Source organism: Dendrobium catenatum, unplaced genomic scaffold (assembly GCF_001605985.2).
Source record: "Dendrobium catenatum unplaced genomic scaffold, ASM160598v2 fragScaff_scaffold_784, whole genome shotgun sequence".
Classification (NCBI taxonomy): Eukaryota; Viridiplantae; Streptophyta; class Magnoliopsida; order Asparagales; family Orchidaceae; genus Dendrobium; species Dendrobium catenatum.
In genome coordinates this window covers 213,147-231,892 of record NW_021319246.1, presented here as the reverse complement: position 1 = coordinate 231,892, position 18,746 = coordinate 213,147, and the positions used below count along the sequence as shown (strand labels likewise).

Below are 18,746 nucleotides of genomic sequence, written 5' to 3'. Positions count from 1 at the left end.
TCTCCTCTATCTGCTTCCCATGCATAGTTCATGCTACTGATCCATAGGGACCCCGTGCAACCTCTTAATTATGTAGTAGTGGAGGGAAGCCCTTTCCACTCTCGGCTCCCAAAATAGGCATCTTGGTCGACCCTTTTAAACATCAAATTGGCTGCCTGTATGTAAGTGTCTTGACAAGTGGTAGTTTTTTCATGTAAGGCACATAATTTCTTCCTTCACATTGTCCGGCACTTTTTCACAAGGTGCTACGTTCTTGTGAGAGCAAGATAAGTGCCTCCTTCATGCGGGTTACTCCGCCCTTCACAACTTTCTAACAGAAATTGCACTTTAAATAGACATAAGCTTCTTCTCTCGCGCCAATGTCAACTGTACACTATAACTTCCAAGAATGGGTCCCTCGCAATGACGAAGACCCCTTTTTCCTTGCCTCGTACCATTGATCTCAATGAAAGAATCGAAAATTACACAGAAAAATTTCCAAAATTCTACAACCCTAAAATTTCTTCATTTCAAATCTAACCAAAAAGCTAAAAAAAAATACCTAAAATCCTTTGTGGACTTCTCCTTACAAGACGGACCGGACACTTTAACTTCGCCGGAGAGAGGCGGCGCCGCGGGAGAGCGGCGCGGGAGGCTAGACCGAGCAGACGGGGGGCTCTGGATGTGCGCAACCTGGACGCAGCAAAACGGGCGGAAAATGTCGGGATGGAGCTTAGAGCCGGATCTGTGAGGTGTGGAGATTTTAATGCGAAGATTTTAAGTAGGTGGGCCCTTGGGATGAAGGCGTACGCCTCTCTTAAAATTTGCGCAATTGCGCAACAGAGGCGCGCCTTCAGCTTCCATGAGGCGTACGCCTCCACCACTGCCTCCCTATTGGCGTATGCCTTAGGCGTTTTTTCTCGAGGAATTGCGCAGAGGCGCGCCTCAAGGCGCGCCTCTTATTGCGCATTTTAAACCATGCGTCTACACCAGGCGGAGGCGGAAACTCCCAGAGGAGGGGCGCGGACATGTTGTGGACGCCCATTTGGGGCTGATTTATTCTATGTGGGGAGGGAAATTTTTGAATGCAAAGGGTTGTTGTAGGTAATTTGTAAGGAATCCTTTATTGGTTAATTAGGAAGGATTAGGAGGGAGAGGGGGACATCTTGAATTGAATGTAATTTGAGATCTAGGGTTTCTTGCTTGGGGCTCTTGGCGTTGCCGGAGATTGCCGAGAGATGTGTTCTTCCTCTCGAATCGAAGAACATTGTATCTTGCTTTCGTTTTTGAGCATCTACTAGTGGAATAATAAGTCCATATGTGTGTTTTTTCTCTCAGATTTCCTACAGTTTTCTACTGTTTTCCTGCGATTTGGGCTGTTTTCCTGCAGAGAAAACAGCAGCTCTATTGCTGTTTCCCCACTCGAGTCGATAGGAATACTTGGATCTAAGTATTTCCTATCAAATCGCAATATTAGGAAACAATTTGAAAATTCATAATATTTTGAATTCAAATTTAAGAATATTCCATCATACATCAAATCCCAAATAGGAAACAATTCAAAGAGGGAAAAGGAGAGGTGATCGGCGGCAAGGGCTCAAGGCCGGCGGTCAAGAGCTATGGCCGGTGGCAAGGAGGGATTGGAGGCAATGCGAGGTCGTGGGAATTTTGGGCAGGATGGTTGGGTGAGATAGCCGGAGGTTTGGGGTGGAGGAGGGGATGTTAGGCCGTGAGGTTCAAGAGGGAAATTGGGTGGATGAGGTGGAGGAAACCGGTGAGTAATGGTTGGGGAAAAGAGATAGGAGAAAAATAAAGAGGATTAAGGAAAAGCCACGAACTCGACTTATCTAAGTTGGTGGGTATTGCGCCATCTCCTTCCTCTCCAAGGAAGCTCTCCACTAGAACTCACAAGTTCTCACAATGCTCCAAGCAAGAAAACACAATTCTCCAATAATCATTAATTCAATCATTCATTCATTCCCTCAAAACAAAGGAAATGAGGCTATAAATAGCCGGGTACAAAGACTTAAGAAAATAAAAGACCAACTTGCCCTTTGGGCTTACATGCGACCACTCCCATGAAAGGGGTACAAAGAGAAATAATAACGACACCTAAGCAAATAAGAAAATACATAAATAGAATAAAATACAATCATGACTCAGAAATACAAAGACTCGATCGTGGCCGTAGATCGGCGGCCACGTCACTGATAAACCTTGCACGCTGATCTGATGTCCCCATCAAGCATCTTCTCAATTACTAAACAAGAAACATTGTCCTTCAATCAAACAGATTCATGGTCAAAGCACAACGATAATCACTGAAGAGTTCTCAAAACAGAAAATTTCATTGAATCAAATGATTACTTAAATACATAAAATGACAGAAAAGCATGATGCAAATATGTAAAAAAAAAATACACAAAACAAAACAAAAGATTTTTTTTTGCATTTAAGTGGCATCACTTTATACCAACATATTATAAATAAATACCTCAAAAAAGGTGTCACCGTATCTGGAGAAATTAAGATCTGATGATTCGATGCTTTTGGCAATGAGTTCCTGTGAAAGAAAATTTGTTGCTGAGCAAGATGCATAAGAAACCCATAATGAAATGATACCCATATAAAAACACTAATTTGAGGAAATAGGCACACCTAATGCCCTTCCCAAAGTCATACTATAATATCCTATATAAAAGCTCCAACTCGCATAACATGGGCTCAATATGATTAAGTTGAAGGAAATAGAAAAACTGGCGGCATGTCAACAGGCCTTGTCATATTGCATAGAATCCATACAATATAATTGTTAAATAAATAGTTACCTATTCAAGTGATATCTATATCAGCATCAAACTCAAACTAGGTGTCAATTTGAAATATTGACCATCTATAACCTTAAAGCCGCATTTGGTGATAATTCTTGCTTTAGTGAAATTCTGTGAAAAATCCTTACCATGTCACTTACACTAACACCTCTCTCTCTCTCTCTCTCTCTCTCCACAACACTTTACATAAATACCAATATAACTTACAGTGAAAATTTCTAGATTTAATATCCTAAAGCAATTCTAATCTATTTTCAAAAACCATATCCCTAATACAATACATCCAGCACTTTCAAATTCTTTAGTTAATTTTCTACTTTCTCATCGATATTTGTAGTAAAGAATGAAGAATTTTTTCAATATTGTCTGGCTCGACAACTCTTTTACTGAAAATACTATTTGGTGATGGGTCATACCAGATCACCAGCATTATCCAGATAAATCTGGACCACCGCATCCGCAAAAGCTGCAGGGTCCAAAGGAGCTGTGATATTCCTTTTGCGGGGCTTAATCCGCGTACCACTGCAAAATTGAGGCATGGCTAACAATAAGCTTAGTTAAAAAAAGAAAAAATAAACATTTAAACTATTGTATCACACAATATCCACAAGGCTTTTCTTTAGCAGAAACATGCAGAATATTATTTATAACAATTCTAGCCTGTTAACATACTCTGAAGATGGACACACATAAATAAATGATGTTCCCCACAAGCAAACTCATAAAATGATATGATTAGGTAGAAAGTATCTTCAAAGATGTTAAATTAAGTTATATACTTCAACCTCTATGAATTAAAAGACCGAACTAAATACTGAAAGAATTATCACCAACCATATCCCTACTATTTTGGTGAGTCCGGCATAATATATGAATGAAATCAATCTGGAATGGCATTATGACCTCATAAAGCAATGCATGCTTCATCATAAGTACCTTTATCTCAGCTATTTGGGCTTGAAATTATGAGTTCTCAATTTTGAATTTTCCCTGCTAAGTGATGCCCAAGGTGTTAAACCAATTCTTCAGAAAATATTTTATTCTATCCATATCACCTTAGGTCTACTTCTTCCAAACTTCTAACACTAACTTTATCAACTGGTCTAATGAGTGCATTTCTATCCTTCTTATACATATTCAAATCACTAAGTACATTTTCAATAACCTTAGGTTAGCTTCAATAGATGTCACTAACTAATTCTTATAATATAACAATTCCCTAATTAAACTTTCCTAATTGCCACACTTTCATTTATTCAATATTGTCAACCCCAACTTAGAAATCAATTTTTTTTTATTGTAAAAAAATCAAATCCATTCAAAATCGCCAACGTAATTACAATTATATAAAATTTACTTTAAAGTCTCCATGATCTCCTCTTATAGCATAATAATCCAGTCATGCTTCTCCCTTAACTACCGAGTCTTAACTAAAAGGGTTGTTTAGTTCACACTTAACGCTAGCTTAGCTATGCTTAAGAGTAAAATGATTTTTTTGAAGCCTTAATAAGCTCACTCAAACTCATCTTAGCTCATGGGTTGGATTTAAGTTCAAGATAAGCCAAGTGCAACCCTAACAAGTTTTATTCATAAGCACCCTCTTTTGGTTGCGATTTAATTAAGACTATTTCAAAATTTCTTAATATCTTATAAAAATAAGCATAGGCTAAATATTTAATTAATTTATAAATCAATAATAAAAATAGATAGATAAATATTGACTCAATATGATGCAACAATACTTCTCCTCAAAGAGACGTGCAATGTCTAACACGTATCCGACACGACACGTGTCAGACACACCGAAAACATGTCCGATTAAAAAAATATATTAAATATAAATTGGACACACGTGTCTTAAATATTTTATGAGTTTTTTTTTAAATATAATTTCTTGTATATAAAAATTTTATTTATTTAAAACATAAAAACTGAATTTCTTCTTTCCTATCCACAACACCAAATCAATCACCCGCACTTAATACCTCATTCATCGAATATTCTCATTTTCATTGCTCTTTGGCGAGTTGCGACCTTGGTTTCACAACAATGCCTGATGTCATCTCAACATCGACGTATGACATCATTATAATATCGACATTTCAAAATCATCTCAACATCAAAGTACGACACTGTCTTGACATTGATGCTCGACGCTAGCAATTTCTACACCCACAACTTGATAACTCATATTTGTCCGATGACTTCTTAACATTGACGACCAACGCTCTCTCAATAGCAACAACATACGTCCTTTTGACATTGGCGTATTAGACTATTAGTCTTATTACATAACATCAATGTCCGAATCTCGACAACATCGTCGTCTCCTCTCTCGATGTCTGATAGACAGCATTGATGCTTGACTCTCGACATCCTAATATTAATCATTGTAAGCACAAATTATAAGTAAATGACTATTATTTTTAAATTATTTTTTATATTATACTTATTAAATTTTTATAAATTATTTTAAAATATAAAAATTATAATACCGTGTATAATCTGTGTTCGTGTCCTATATTTTCAATAATTGACGTGTCATGTGTCTGTGTCGTATCCGTATCGTTGCGTTAGTGTCTGTGCATCATAGATATTGAGTCATTTATACTAAATATTTTAAATATATTGATTATATTTCATATGTATCAAATATGATGAGCATGAAATAATTTTATAAATACATTACTAATTAATAATTTATTATGCAAATATATTCATTAAGGATTAATTAGATTTTTATATATATATATATATATATACACTAATGTATAATAGATCTCTAATACTTAAACCTATCACATCTATACATTATTTTATCTTCCAATAATATCAATTAATAATTATTCGGGGTGTCAAAATGAATTTTTGGGTCGAGTTAGGGTCAAACCCAAAATTGGCCCGTCATTATTTGACCCGATTTTGAAAATGGGTCAGAAATCCAAACTAGGGTCCGACTTGCCCCAACACGCTAACATGGGCGCAGAGCAGGTGAGCAAGCGCAAGGTCGAGCATGGACTATAGAAGCGCAAGGTCGAACACGGGGTCGAGCGTGTGGTCAAGCGTAGCTAAGGCAGGGATCGTGTGCGGCACGCAGCGTGGAGCAAGAGCGAGGCAGCCCGCGGGAGCGGGAACCGGGGTCAAGCGCGAACGAGGCAGGTCGCAAGTGCACAAGTGCGAGAAGCAGGAGTGACGTGGTGCGAGAGGGATCCTGGTCAACTTCGAGTTTTCAGGTTCACCAGAAAACACCTTGATTTTAAAAACAGGGAATAATTTTGAAATCGGGCCCAACCCGTTTGCCAAACAGGTTGACCCAAACCCGAAATTTTTCAAGTCGGATCTGGGTTGAGTCAAATATTGAATGATTATTTATATCATAGCCATTAAAAATGCACATTATATTCTCAATCTTTATTTTATTAATTTTAACTCGCCTATCTTCTACATCATTTTCTCTATTATTCTAACTTTTCACAAATTTTAGTGGATCTCACTAATTAAAATTTTCATCTATAAAAAACATACAGCCCAGCCCCTCAATGTGAATATCTCAATAACAATCCATAACCAAAAAATAAAATAAAAATTCAATACTTATCACTCATAATACATAAAGCAATGCATGTGTAAGTTTTAAAATCAGAAATATTATCTTAGTTTGCATAGAAATTAAATAATAGTTGTTCATACTTTCCAACGATCTAATATCAGCAATAAATAATTAAAAGGATAGTTTTAGAGGCATTGAATATAAAGATTACATCAACCCACGCCGAGTTCTACCCTGTATGATAGAAGAAAGAAAAATGTCGACAAATACAGTTTCATCACATGACATTAAAATATCTACACTGATAAAAAAATAGAAAATTAGAAAATTTGTTTCCTCATGGCATTGAACTATTAGTATTAATTTCTTAAATTGTGGAAGTTCACCATTGTTCTTTCTAGAAAAAGAAATTCTGCATTTTGGAAAAATGCGCTTGAAACATTACTTTCTTGTAGTTTTACATCTAGGACCTTCCACAAAATGTTTGGAAGATAAGGGCATGAACTTTGATAAGCTCCCCAACAATGATTGGAAAGTAGGACTTGAAAGCGTGCATGAAGCCCAACACTTCCAACTTTAAAGCTTTTACTTCCCAATTCTCTTTTAAGAACTAAAAGAAGGCTTGCACTTCATGATTTCATCAAATTGCCATCTCTGATCGGCAACAAGTTTTGCCATTTGTAGGAAAGGATTCCCCTCATTATTATTATTGTTATCGGAGTTGTTTAGTTTGAACAAAAGAGGTATAAAGTATTTGAAATGTAAAGGGTTCCAAAAAATATTAATATTTGGACTGAACTAAAAAAATGCAGAGTAAAAGGTAGAGGTAAACCTAAAAAGACTTGATTAGAAAATATTAGAAAAGACCTTTTTTTATTAGATGTAGATGAGAATTTGACCATTAACATGGCACAATGAAGAAAAAGGATTTATGTGGCCGGCCCCACATAGTGGGATAAGGCTTGTTGTTGTTGTCGTAGAATTAACCCTTTAGTTCAATTTTTATGTATTTTAAAATTGTTAGATTTGTCCAATTTTCAAATACACGGTAAATTTCATGTCATTGTTACATCGCCGCTCGCCGTCAACCACCCACCATCCCCACTCGACAACATTCGCAGCTTGAAACCGCCACCACCCGCCGCTCACTAGCATCGACTACCGTTGTCAGTCGTTGCCTATTGTCGTTGTCGTGACATATCATTGCCACTTCCACCGCCAGTCATCGGAAACCATTATCAATGGACTTTACCCTGCATTCATTTTATTTCAAACCAAACATAAAATAATAAAAATAATAATTAGATAAATTTATTTATATTTATCAAAATAACTCCAAACATTTTAAATGCGCTACACTCCTTTTATAATATATTTCATTGTACTCTACATTCCTTCTGCATCAAACCAAATGGCCCCATATTGTTTTCCGAACATCCTTTCAAAATCAAATCAAAATAGTTCAATTAACTTTTTCAAATAGTTTATCTTGCATGTCAGCATTGTGAATCATACATAAACCATCTCTCAATAATATGTGCAGCATACAAAGATAAAACCATGAAGCCTTTACAATTAGAATTTTACACTGCACTTTCAGTAGGATAAAGCACTTTAATTTGAAAGCATGATATATTATGCATTAAAAAACAGCATGACATATGGACACTACAATGCCCAGCAATGAAATTGCATGCTTGTGCACATTTATTCATATGCCAAATTGATGCAATAAAACAAATATTGCAAAGACTCGAATCTTCCTTTCTTACAACATAGATAAACATAAATGCTAAGATTGCAAATTTAAAGACACTTTTATAGATAAAGAATCAACATAACGCATTGACGCGGCTACAATTAACTTACAAAAATTTTGTAGAAGAATGATAAATGTGGAGTAAAAACCATGGATAGAAGAAAAAGATAGAAGATCGAGATGAATTAATAGAGGGGAAGGGTATAGGAGGCTAGCTCGCAAGCTAGAGAAAACCCACAGGTTTTACATTTCACAAATTATCACTCAAAACTCCCTTCTTCGTAAAACTGCAGCAAACAACTCTCTCAAGAAAATAAAGCTAGAGAAAATAGCTTTCCTACATCAATTCTCCCCTGGTGGAGTAATCTCATCTTTTGATGAGAGAGCTTCAAAACTTCCATGATGCGTCGAATAAGCCACGCCCAATTCTTGTATTAAAGTCGAATACTTTTTTTGAATCATTTCTTTTTCTTGATTAAACTGCGCTTAAATTAAGCTCTTTTTCTTCTCAACTCTTTTTGCACACAAATTCATTTTCTCCTGAATTTTGTAAATCTCGTTCTGGATTAGATCAGTAGAACTCCATTTTGGTGAAACCCATTTGGTTGTTGGAATTGTCTCTTCTAGATTAATTGGCTGATTTTCACCAATTAAAGATTTTATTTCATCTTGAGACTTGAAACTTCGACTTTTAGACTATCCATTTTTTGTTTTTTTTTTTTTAAGAAAGGAAAACTCACATGACCTGAGCTCTAATACCAAATTGATGCAATAAAAAAAAATATTAAAAAGACTCGAATCTTCCTTTCTTACAACATAGATAAACATAAACACTAATATTGCAAATTTAAAGCCACTTTTATAGATAAACACTAAACATGACACATCAAAGCGACTACAAAAAACTTAGAAAAAATTTATAGAAGAATGATGCATGTGGGGGGGTAGGGGGGTACAGCTTGCCTACATCAATTCTCCCCTAGCAGAGATATCACATCTTCTGATAAGATAGCATCACAACTTCCATGACACGACAAATGAGCCACATCCAATTCTTGTATTAAAGTTAAATACTTTCTTTGAATCATTTCTTTTTCATAATTAAACTTGGCTTGAAGTAGACTTTTTTCTTCTCAAATCTTTCTGCACACAAATTCATTTTCTCCTGAATTTATAAAGCTCGTTCTAGGGGTGTCAATTCGGGTCAACCCGTTGGGTTCGGTCCGTTCGGAAGTCGGAACCGCGGGCGACGGGGTGAGGTCGCGGGCGACGCCGCGACGGGGCGAGGCCGCGGGGCTTGCGGGGCAGCGCGGGGCAGGCTGGGCAGCGAGCAGCGGGTGAAAACGGTGGGAAATTCAAATTTTTTTAAAATAAACGGGTTGCCGGGTTGACCCGTCAACCCGCCGGGTCAACCCGAACCCGACCCGTTTTTCAAACGGGTCAAATGTACGAACCCGAACCCGACCCGTTTATCAAACGGGTCGGGTTCAACCCGGATTTTCCGGGTCGGGTCCGGGTCGGGTTTTCGGGTCGGGTCAAATATTGACACCCCTACTCTAAATGTCCCGGTTCTTCCCCTAGCACCTATTGTGATCGCAGTTGTTATAGTTTCCCGCGTGCCTCTTCGTGTGCTGCTCTAATCGGTGGTCTTTTGGTCTTTTGCCTTCCCCTTTCTTATTGGCTTGAGTGGGCGGCTGTTTGGTTGTTTAGTTCCCTTCCTTCACCTATATAGAAGGGTTATTTTGTGACATTTGGGAGCTGATTTTTGGTGAGTGATACACTAAAACATGATGGTTTCTTCTTTGATAGCTTGCGAGCTATGTTCCCCTTTCTCTTCTCCTCTATATAATTTCTTCTCGGACTTCTTATCTATTTCTTCTCTTCGCAAATGTCCACCCCATTTGTATCTTTCTTCTAAAGCTTTTGAAGGTGTTGGTTGGTCAATTTGTTAGCATTTGTCGGAGGAGCTTGTGGTGGACGTTGGCCCAACGTTGTTGTAGTGAACCTCTGGTTTGCATGTCTTTAAGCACCAATCATTTTATCTACTATTTTTTATGCCTGTGAGGTGACCACTAGCTGGTTGTTCTGAGGGTAGTTTTTATTATTTTTAATTTTCTTAGTGTTTAAAATCTATTTGTTTTCAAGTTTCTTTGGTGTTGGCTTACTAAGGTTGAATTGAGTCAGTTACTAATTTCCTTTGTGTTCTCCTTTTTTTTGTTTTAGTTTATTTTAATGTTGTTGGCTCAAGAAAAATATGACATGAATTCATGAATCGCTTAACAGCTGTAGGATTATATTTCCCTTAAGTCAGATTACAATTAACTTGATTTCCCTTGAGGTTAGTGTCAGGGTTTAATTAGATCTGAGGTCCTTACTTCCCACGAGCGTAAGCACCCATAGTTAATTATCTCTTGATATGTAAAAGAAAACACTCAATTAAGAATGAATAAATTTTAGATAATTTAGTCTCAATTGTGGGGAAAATGAAGGTAAACTCAATCAAGATCTAATGGTTCCATCGTCCCGGGTATACAATAGATTTCAATCTACTAACACTAACAATCAATAACCGTAGTGTCCAGGGAATCTGAATAACAGACATGGATTGCCACCTCTCAGAGATCCCGAGTATACTGAAGTGGTTAGATGTAAATTTTAATTTTAATTTTGTTGGGTGTTTTGGAATTTACATCTATTAAAATATCCAGAAATTGATTTAGTTTGAAATTTATGACTTCCCAGGAGTTTGGATTGGAACGGGACTTATGGCTTCTTTAGAAAGTAGCCCAGGTATTTGATTTGGAATGGGGTTTATTGATCTATTTATGAGTTGCCCAAAGATGGATCTTACAACCTAACTCTACAACAAGGCTGCACTGGAATTTTAATTGTTTGGGTAGGTCTTATGACTTTCCTTAGGAAGTAGCATGCAAAGCGGGTCTTATAACATAATATTTTAGACTACAATAACAACAACAACATTAAGCCTTTGTCCCACTATGTGTGGTCGACTACATGAATCTTTTTTCTCCATTGTGTCCAGTTAAAAGTCAAATTCTCATTTAAATCTAATAGACTAAGATGCCAAAAGGTTTAAATTTGATTGTTTGGGTTTTAGGGTCTTTATAATTTATTTAACAATTTTCCTAAAAAGTGGGTCTTACGACTTCACTTAGAAGTTGCCCGTTAGCGAGTCTTACAGCCTAATCCTATAGACTAGGATGCCCATGAATTTGAATTTAATTAATTGGATTTTTAGGATTATTGCAACTCATTTAGTAATTTTCCTAAAATATGTGGCTTATTACTTCCCTTAAAAGTTGCTCATTGATGGGTCTTACAACCTAATCCTATAGACTAGGATGTCCATTGGTTTGAGAGGTTTGGCACTAGTCTCTAGTTTTGACACTTGATAGCGGTAGCTTTCTACCCTAGCTTTTTTCAGTAGTTTGTTCGTTGTTTTGTGCTTGTAACTTTTTCTTACTGTAGTAGTTTGTTACTTTACTTTAGTATTACTGTGTTGCTTTTACATACTTCCAGTACTTTGTTCTACCTGCAGTGGCTAGATTGGTTATTTTTCCAAAATTCATTTAATTTATTTATGATGTCCTGATTTTTCATTTGTTTGTTTGTAGGTACATAGTAGTTGCAGCGATTCAGGGAGCTCACAGATAGTTATAGGAGCTATTATAGAGTATTGATAGTTTCAGTTTGTGTAGTGGGGAGTTTTGTTTTGTGACTTGGGAGTTTTGTTTTAAGAGTTGGAGAGTAGTGTTGAGTATATTGTTGAGTTTTGAGTTAAGTTGTTGTCTCAATTAAGATATTTTATTTGGAGAGCTTCAGAGCTATGTTTGTTATGTTTGATTAGTGAAACTTTCCCCTCTTCTTTTATTGCATTTATTTTACAACTGCTCAAATTAGTCAATTTCGATGCTCTCGAAAAAAGCTCATGGATTTAAATTGTTCTAAGATTTTAAAATTGCTCTCGTATTTTAAATTACTCTTGGCTTTTAATTAATAAACCAATAAATTTTCAATTAATTTTGATTAATTAATTTTAACCAATTAATTATTTCTATTAATCAATTGATTAATTAAAATCCACATTGAATTGCCCTCCAATTGTACCAAAAAGAAAAAAAAATTACAATTTTTTGAGAAATTTCGACAGCCTCACGACATCCCCTCCCCACCGAGGGAGAAAACGGAATGGCATTTGCCATAATTTCTTCCTATTCGGACCTAAGGTCTACGGCGTAAGGTCTTCGAATTAAAAATTAAAACCATCCCAGACGGATCTAAGATACGATGGCCCGATGTCTTCAAATTTAAAAATCATCTATCCGGATTAAAAATCAACGGCGCAGGTCTTCGAATTTTAAAACCATCTGCTTAGATCTAAGATCGATGGCACGAGTCTTCACAATTTAAAATCATCTGCCCAAATTAAAAAACATGGCACGGGTCTTCGCATTAGCAAATACATGTTTTATAATTGTAAAAATGAAAAAACTATTTGATATAATTTATTTAATTCTTTTAGATCAATATTATTATCGGTAGCCTTTATCGTTTAAATCCATATTATTAAATATAACAATCTTTTGTTTGTCCATTAGCAAGTAATTCAATTATACTTTTCTTAAACTGAAAATAAGATCAATGTAGCCTTGTACATGACAGGTTTTGAATAATTGGAACAGTATATAGATTCTTCATAATAGCAAACAACTTATTGTAATCTTTCTATGCAAGCAACGATTTGTTGGATTGAGACAAAGGACAAAATCATTATAATCATAATTAAGAGTTCTGTCAGTACATGGATATTTTTATATGCAGCTCTGAATTCTCTATTTTTTTATTCATGCATGGAGAATTGTAGCAAACAAAGTGTAGGTTTTGCTTAGGAATTTCACTACCTAGAAATGAAATGATTAGAAGAAAAAATCTGCTTCAAAATAATTAGAGAAAGGCTGCACCATATGTTGACTTTTTTGCCCCACTTCTCCCTTTTTTTTATTTGGATTAGTGATTGAATAAGACAACTCCAAAAATAAGGTTTTTTTTTTTTTTACATTTTAAAACAAAGCAAAATGTCCTGTGACAAGACTTTTCACGTGGGTTTAAAACAGAGCAAGTGTAGGAGAGGTTATAGTTTACGCATGAGGAAATTACAGAAGTGAATAACATATCCTGCAGTCGAGCAGCATGCGACGGACGTGAAGAAGGTTTCGCAGGCAGGAGTTGGTTTGAGGGAGACGGGTTGCGGGTTTACGCCAAATTGCGGCTACTTACGAGAGTGCTAATCGGGAATAGAGAGGCCGAGTCAGCGTTTGCAGTTGGAAGGAGGTGAAGGCTACACAACAGAAGGCGTTGGCGTGAAGAATTGTGAATTGAGACTCGACTGGGTTGGGACGATCGGAGCGGTGGACTGTGCGTAAGCAATCGTGTGGGTTGATTCCGGTGTGGGTGAGGAAACCGAAGACAGTGAAGGAGGGCGAAGACAAGCAGAACCACTATATCTGGCTCAGACGTGAGGCAAAGAATAGAAAAGTGAGAATAGTTGAAAGAGCGTAAGTTCTCTGCTTTTTTTCTTCTCCAGTCTTTTATTAATTTCTTTGGCTAATGGGAGTTACGAGCATGAAGGGTTGCTTTGTTCGAGCATGCAACTGTGTAATGGGCTTGAATTGAAATGTTGCGTCTATTCGATAGTTTCATTTCTTTTCTCTTTTTTTTTTATCCAACATGATGATAAAGCAAACGCATATTATAGAAATTAGAAAGACATCTGCTAAAAGAAAGTTAGCATGCATTTTCTGTAAAATAATAATAATAATAATAATAATGCTTGAGCTTCTTTCACCATGCTTTCGATCTCAAGTTTGTTGATTTGCTGCCTAAATTTGAAGTCTTTCTTGATAGAGGTCTTTCAAGTGCTTTTGATTATTTTATATTATCAGTAAACTCGACAACCTTGCCAACATTACATGAGCAATACTTAATCTTTGTTAAAGATTTTGCAACCTGGAAGATATCCACTTGAAAAAACATCTTTGCCACTTGTATTCAACTAAGTCAAACCTGATGATTTCTTAAGTATGGTGTTTCTCTACATCTTGTTTTATTCTTCCTTGCTGAAGTTTTGTTGGGCTTTGGAAAAAATAACTTGGATTTAGGTAAATGAAGCCAATGAATAGGCTTATTTAATCTATGATAGGGATTAGCAATTAATTCCTTTTGAAATGTACAGAAGAGGAAAAGTTGCTGAAGGCCGTTGTCATCTTCTCTGTTCTTTAACTTGCAGAGTTTTATGTTTCATTGAACACAAGATCAGTAGGCTATATTTATTTCATCAAGAAATTAAAAGAGGCAATTAGTGAATAATCTTTTTGCAAGTTTCCCAAGAGCCCAGAAGTTAAATGAGGCTATTTGCTTTCCAAAAATAGCTATAAATGAATTCAGCGGCTCTAAATCTACTATAGGCTAATTAGGCTTATTTGACGAATTATCATTTATTCATTTTTTTTATTATCAGTCAACAAATGTGTGTAGTTAAAGCCAATAATGGGTGACTAGAAAAAAAAAGAAGCTGGATAAAGAGATTCAGCAAAGGAAGAAAGCCAATTAAAGTTTCACTCAATGGCAAATCCAATCCAATAAACATTAATTGCTAATTCAACCGTAAAAATGCAAAGAGAGCTATTTTGAGAAGGAAAAAGGCCACCTGTCGATGAGATGTGCAAGTAGAAACGAAGTGACAACCACAATTGCCGTGAAGGAATTCGCCATACCGCTATGGGCATTGCAAGTGTGAAATGATTGTAACATATTAATTGGATGTGGAAGGAGAATGATGTTTGGCAGAGCTTTACATGGTAAGATTTACTTTGCACAATTCATGAATTAGACAGACATTTTAGCACTTTGGAGCAAGAGAATCATCAAAAAATATGTGTAACCTAGGTCTCAGTTATGTTTGACCTTCCGCTAGTATTTAATGCTTCACACGTACCTTTTCTCTTTTGCCAACAAAAAACAAATATTTTAGATGACATAACAATAAGCCTAAGAAAATGTATTTACAACAATATTTTGAATATAATATTTGGAGATTTATGGTAAATGTTGAAGTGTTTGATTAAAAAATATATTCAAAGAAACCATAATGATAAAGAAGACAAATAAATGGAAAGAGGTAAGTATATAGAAACCATATAATTTAGGACTAAAGAGATATTCAAGATTGTGGTGAATACAACGAAATCAAACAAATGAATCATTCAATAAAGTAATGGATGGGGTAATGAACTATAGTCTTAGAAAAATCACATCCATATTAGAAAATCAATTTAATTATATACCTAGAAGATTCACTATGGAATGTGCTAAGGAGATAAATAGAATATTTTGAACAATAAAAAATATGAATCTTCATATGATTTTTATCAATGTTGAGCAAATATATGATCGAGCTTCATGAGAATTAATCTGATGTGCATAAAAATTAGTTTTTTCATAGTGACACAGAATTTAAACTATATATATATATATATATATATATATATAAGTATTGAATAGCATTAGAAGTTGTTATAAAGCGGCCAAAGAATTCTCAATTTATGAAAGAATGCATCAAGGATAGGCAATAATTTAATTTCATTTTTATAGTTATGTAGTTAGTAATATAAGATATTTAAAATGAGATATTTTGATGCATGTTATAACATATAACATGGTTCTAATTGTTAAAACCATTGCCAAATAAATAAAAATTTAAGATTGTGGACATAAAGTTTAAAAGATAAGAAGCTTACGATTGGTAACACAAAGAATAACATATGATAGAAAATTTTAGAAGGTGCCAAATTCAAGTTATGAGTAACTATTAAAGATCAAGCTTAAAATTAAAGATATGCATTTAAGTATTGAAAAGCATTAAAAGTTGTTATAAAGTGACTAAAGAGTTCTCAATAAATGAAGGATTGCATTAAGGGTCAGCAATAAGTCTATATCATTTTGTAGTTATGAAGACACTGATAAAAGATATTTAAAATGAGAAGATTTGATACATGCTATAACGTGGTTCTAATTAATGAGACATTTGTCAAAATAAGTGAAAAATTAGAATATTGGGAAAAATGTTTAAAAGATGAGAAGCTTAGGATTAGTAAATAAAAGAATAATATATAGTATGCAATTTTAGTGGATGTAAAATTCAAAGTTATAAGTCCATATTACTAACAGATAAAGTGAATATTATATGTGATAGGATTAGGTATCTTGGGTACTAAACAAGGGTGCATAGATAGAAATATAAATTTTAAAGTATTGATTGTGCGGTTAAAAAAGAAAAGTGTGTCTGAGGTACCAAAAGAAAAAAAAAAGAGAAAAGTGTGTCAGAGGTACCAAAAAAAAAAGAATACTGTAAATTTTATAAAATCATGATTAGACTAACTATATTATATGAATCCAAGTATTTGTTGACAATATGTCAGGGATATCCAAGTAAAGTGTAAGAGAAACAATAATATTAAGATGGATATGTTAAGAAAATATGAAAGACAAAATAATAAATTATCAATGAAAGAGGTTATGAAAGCATCACCTATTGAAGATAAGGTACTGAAAAATAGATGAAAAGTAGACTAAGGGGATGTATGCATGAATAAAAAGAAAAAGAACCAATAAAAAAGGTGTATAAAATTATTGCAACAAAGCTAAAAAAAAGTAACATATATAGAAGTTAAGCACAAAAACTTAAACAAAATAGATTTTGCATATCAATTTATACTTAACATTAATGAATGAAGAATGAGGATTCATAAGTCTAAACATTTTTTTTTAACTATTTTGATGTTACAATGCAACATATGTAATCACCCAGGCTTAATCAGTCATGCAATTAACAAACATACCCAAGAACTTAAGCAAGCAACGAATTTGAAATAAACATTTCAACAAGAAACTAAAGACAAAAAAAAATTATAGTGGCAAATCAAGTAGAATAGAAACTATTGAAAATGATAGTTTGCTTAAACAAGATTTATTACCTTAATGCAACATCACATGTCTCCACTAATTTATACATATCACTATTTATTTATATAAACAAAAATCATAAATTTCAACCAAATAAGAGCTAACCAAGTTTTTTTGTTTTCTGGATGAAGCGAAGAATATCAAATATTACCTCCAATGACATTATTAACATACTTCAAGGGCTGAGACTAGATATTAATAATCATGAAAGTACACTTGTACAGATGATGCACTAGACACAAATAAAATATCAATATATTGAAGCATATTTTGGCTTCAAAATGTCCATAATCAGAGACAGTGGTTATGTAATATAACAATAAAAGTCCAGAGAAATGTTCCCCCTACCGTGCATCACATATGTGATCAAAACTAATTCCCTCCAAGAGCAAATAGTTGATTAGAAAAGTAGGTATAAAAACAAGGAATTTTCAGAAAAAAAAAAGCAATTGAAAAATAAAAACTCGTGTACAACATCCAGTTCCATCAAAAACATGAATCAAACTTGGTGGAACTCTGGGGTAAGCTAAGATATGGCTGCAAGAAGTAGGTTAAACTAACATCTTCAACTCAAAAGATGAAAAAAAAAAAAAGCCTTTGCCGCATTATCAGAATGAATAAAGCAGTCTAACACCTAAAACGTCTTAGACTTACCCGAGAGTCGGTTTCTCCTTCGAGCTGCAATATGACACAGAAAGAAACGGAATCAATATATCGTTCAAAACTAATCCAATAGAGCTAAGCTCTTAAGGGAGCTATATCAAAGACTAAATCTATCACACACACACACACAAATTCCTGCAGTCTCCATAGGAAGGATGCAACTCGTGCAATACATAACAGAAACAAAACATCAACTTTGATATATTTCAGCCACCATATTCCAATCAAAGAAAAAAGTAACAAGGAATCATATCTAGTCAATAAAACGAGAGAAAACAAAGCCAGGAGACACAACAAGCTTCCCAAACAGGAAAAGCGCACAAAATACGAAATTTACAACAAAATCCGAAGAATCATCCTTAGATAAATAGATCTCGCAAGAAGCCCTAGGGGGATACTGCTCTAAAGAAGCCTTCCATAGATCGGCAGATCAGGGAAAAAACGTAGCATGGATCGCAAGGATCAAATCTTTGAGCAAGTGTAAACGGGCTCTACTTACCTCATAAACCAAGACCTAGATTGCTCGAGGCGAGATCACGACAAGCTCAAGGCTAGATGCTCGGGGCAAGTGCCGGAAGGGGAATAGAAAGAGAGAGAGGTCTTTACTAGTAGCTTTATTAAAGGTTGCCTTGCTTCCGGATTAGGGATTGGGGATTTCCGGAAATTCCGATGATGCCCACCTCAATAAATAGTTGGGCGGTCACCCATGGCTTTCGCGAAAAGCGGCACGGGCGTATCACGTGCTGGCACGTAAACCCCGGACGGTCTTGGTCCGGTCCCCGCTCGGCCTAAACGAAAAAGCCGGTAACGATGCGGAAGCTGTTCTCAAATGCAAAAAGAAATTATTTTGTAGGCAGTCCGAACATAGAATTGGGTTCGGATACTGCGTATTTACTGTTTATTTTACTACGTATTTTTTAAT

At 35.2% G+C, this 18,746-nt stretch overlaps 1 long non-coding RNA gene across 1 annotated transcript; it reads right to left on the bottom strand.

The window, feature by feature from the left end:
- Positions 1-2,472: 2,472 nt before the first annotated feature.
- LOC110096614 lies at positions 2,473-18,488 on the bottom strand. The gene is made up of 4 exons (XR_002303112.2): positions 18,324-18,488; positions 17,816-17,839; positions 3,227-3,332; positions 2,473-2,542 (listed from the first exon to the last, which is right to left on the bottom strand). It is a non-coding gene; the product is annotated as an uncharacterized LOC110096614 (long non-coding RNA).
- Between the last annotated feature and the right edge of the window lie 258 nt (positions 18,489-18,746).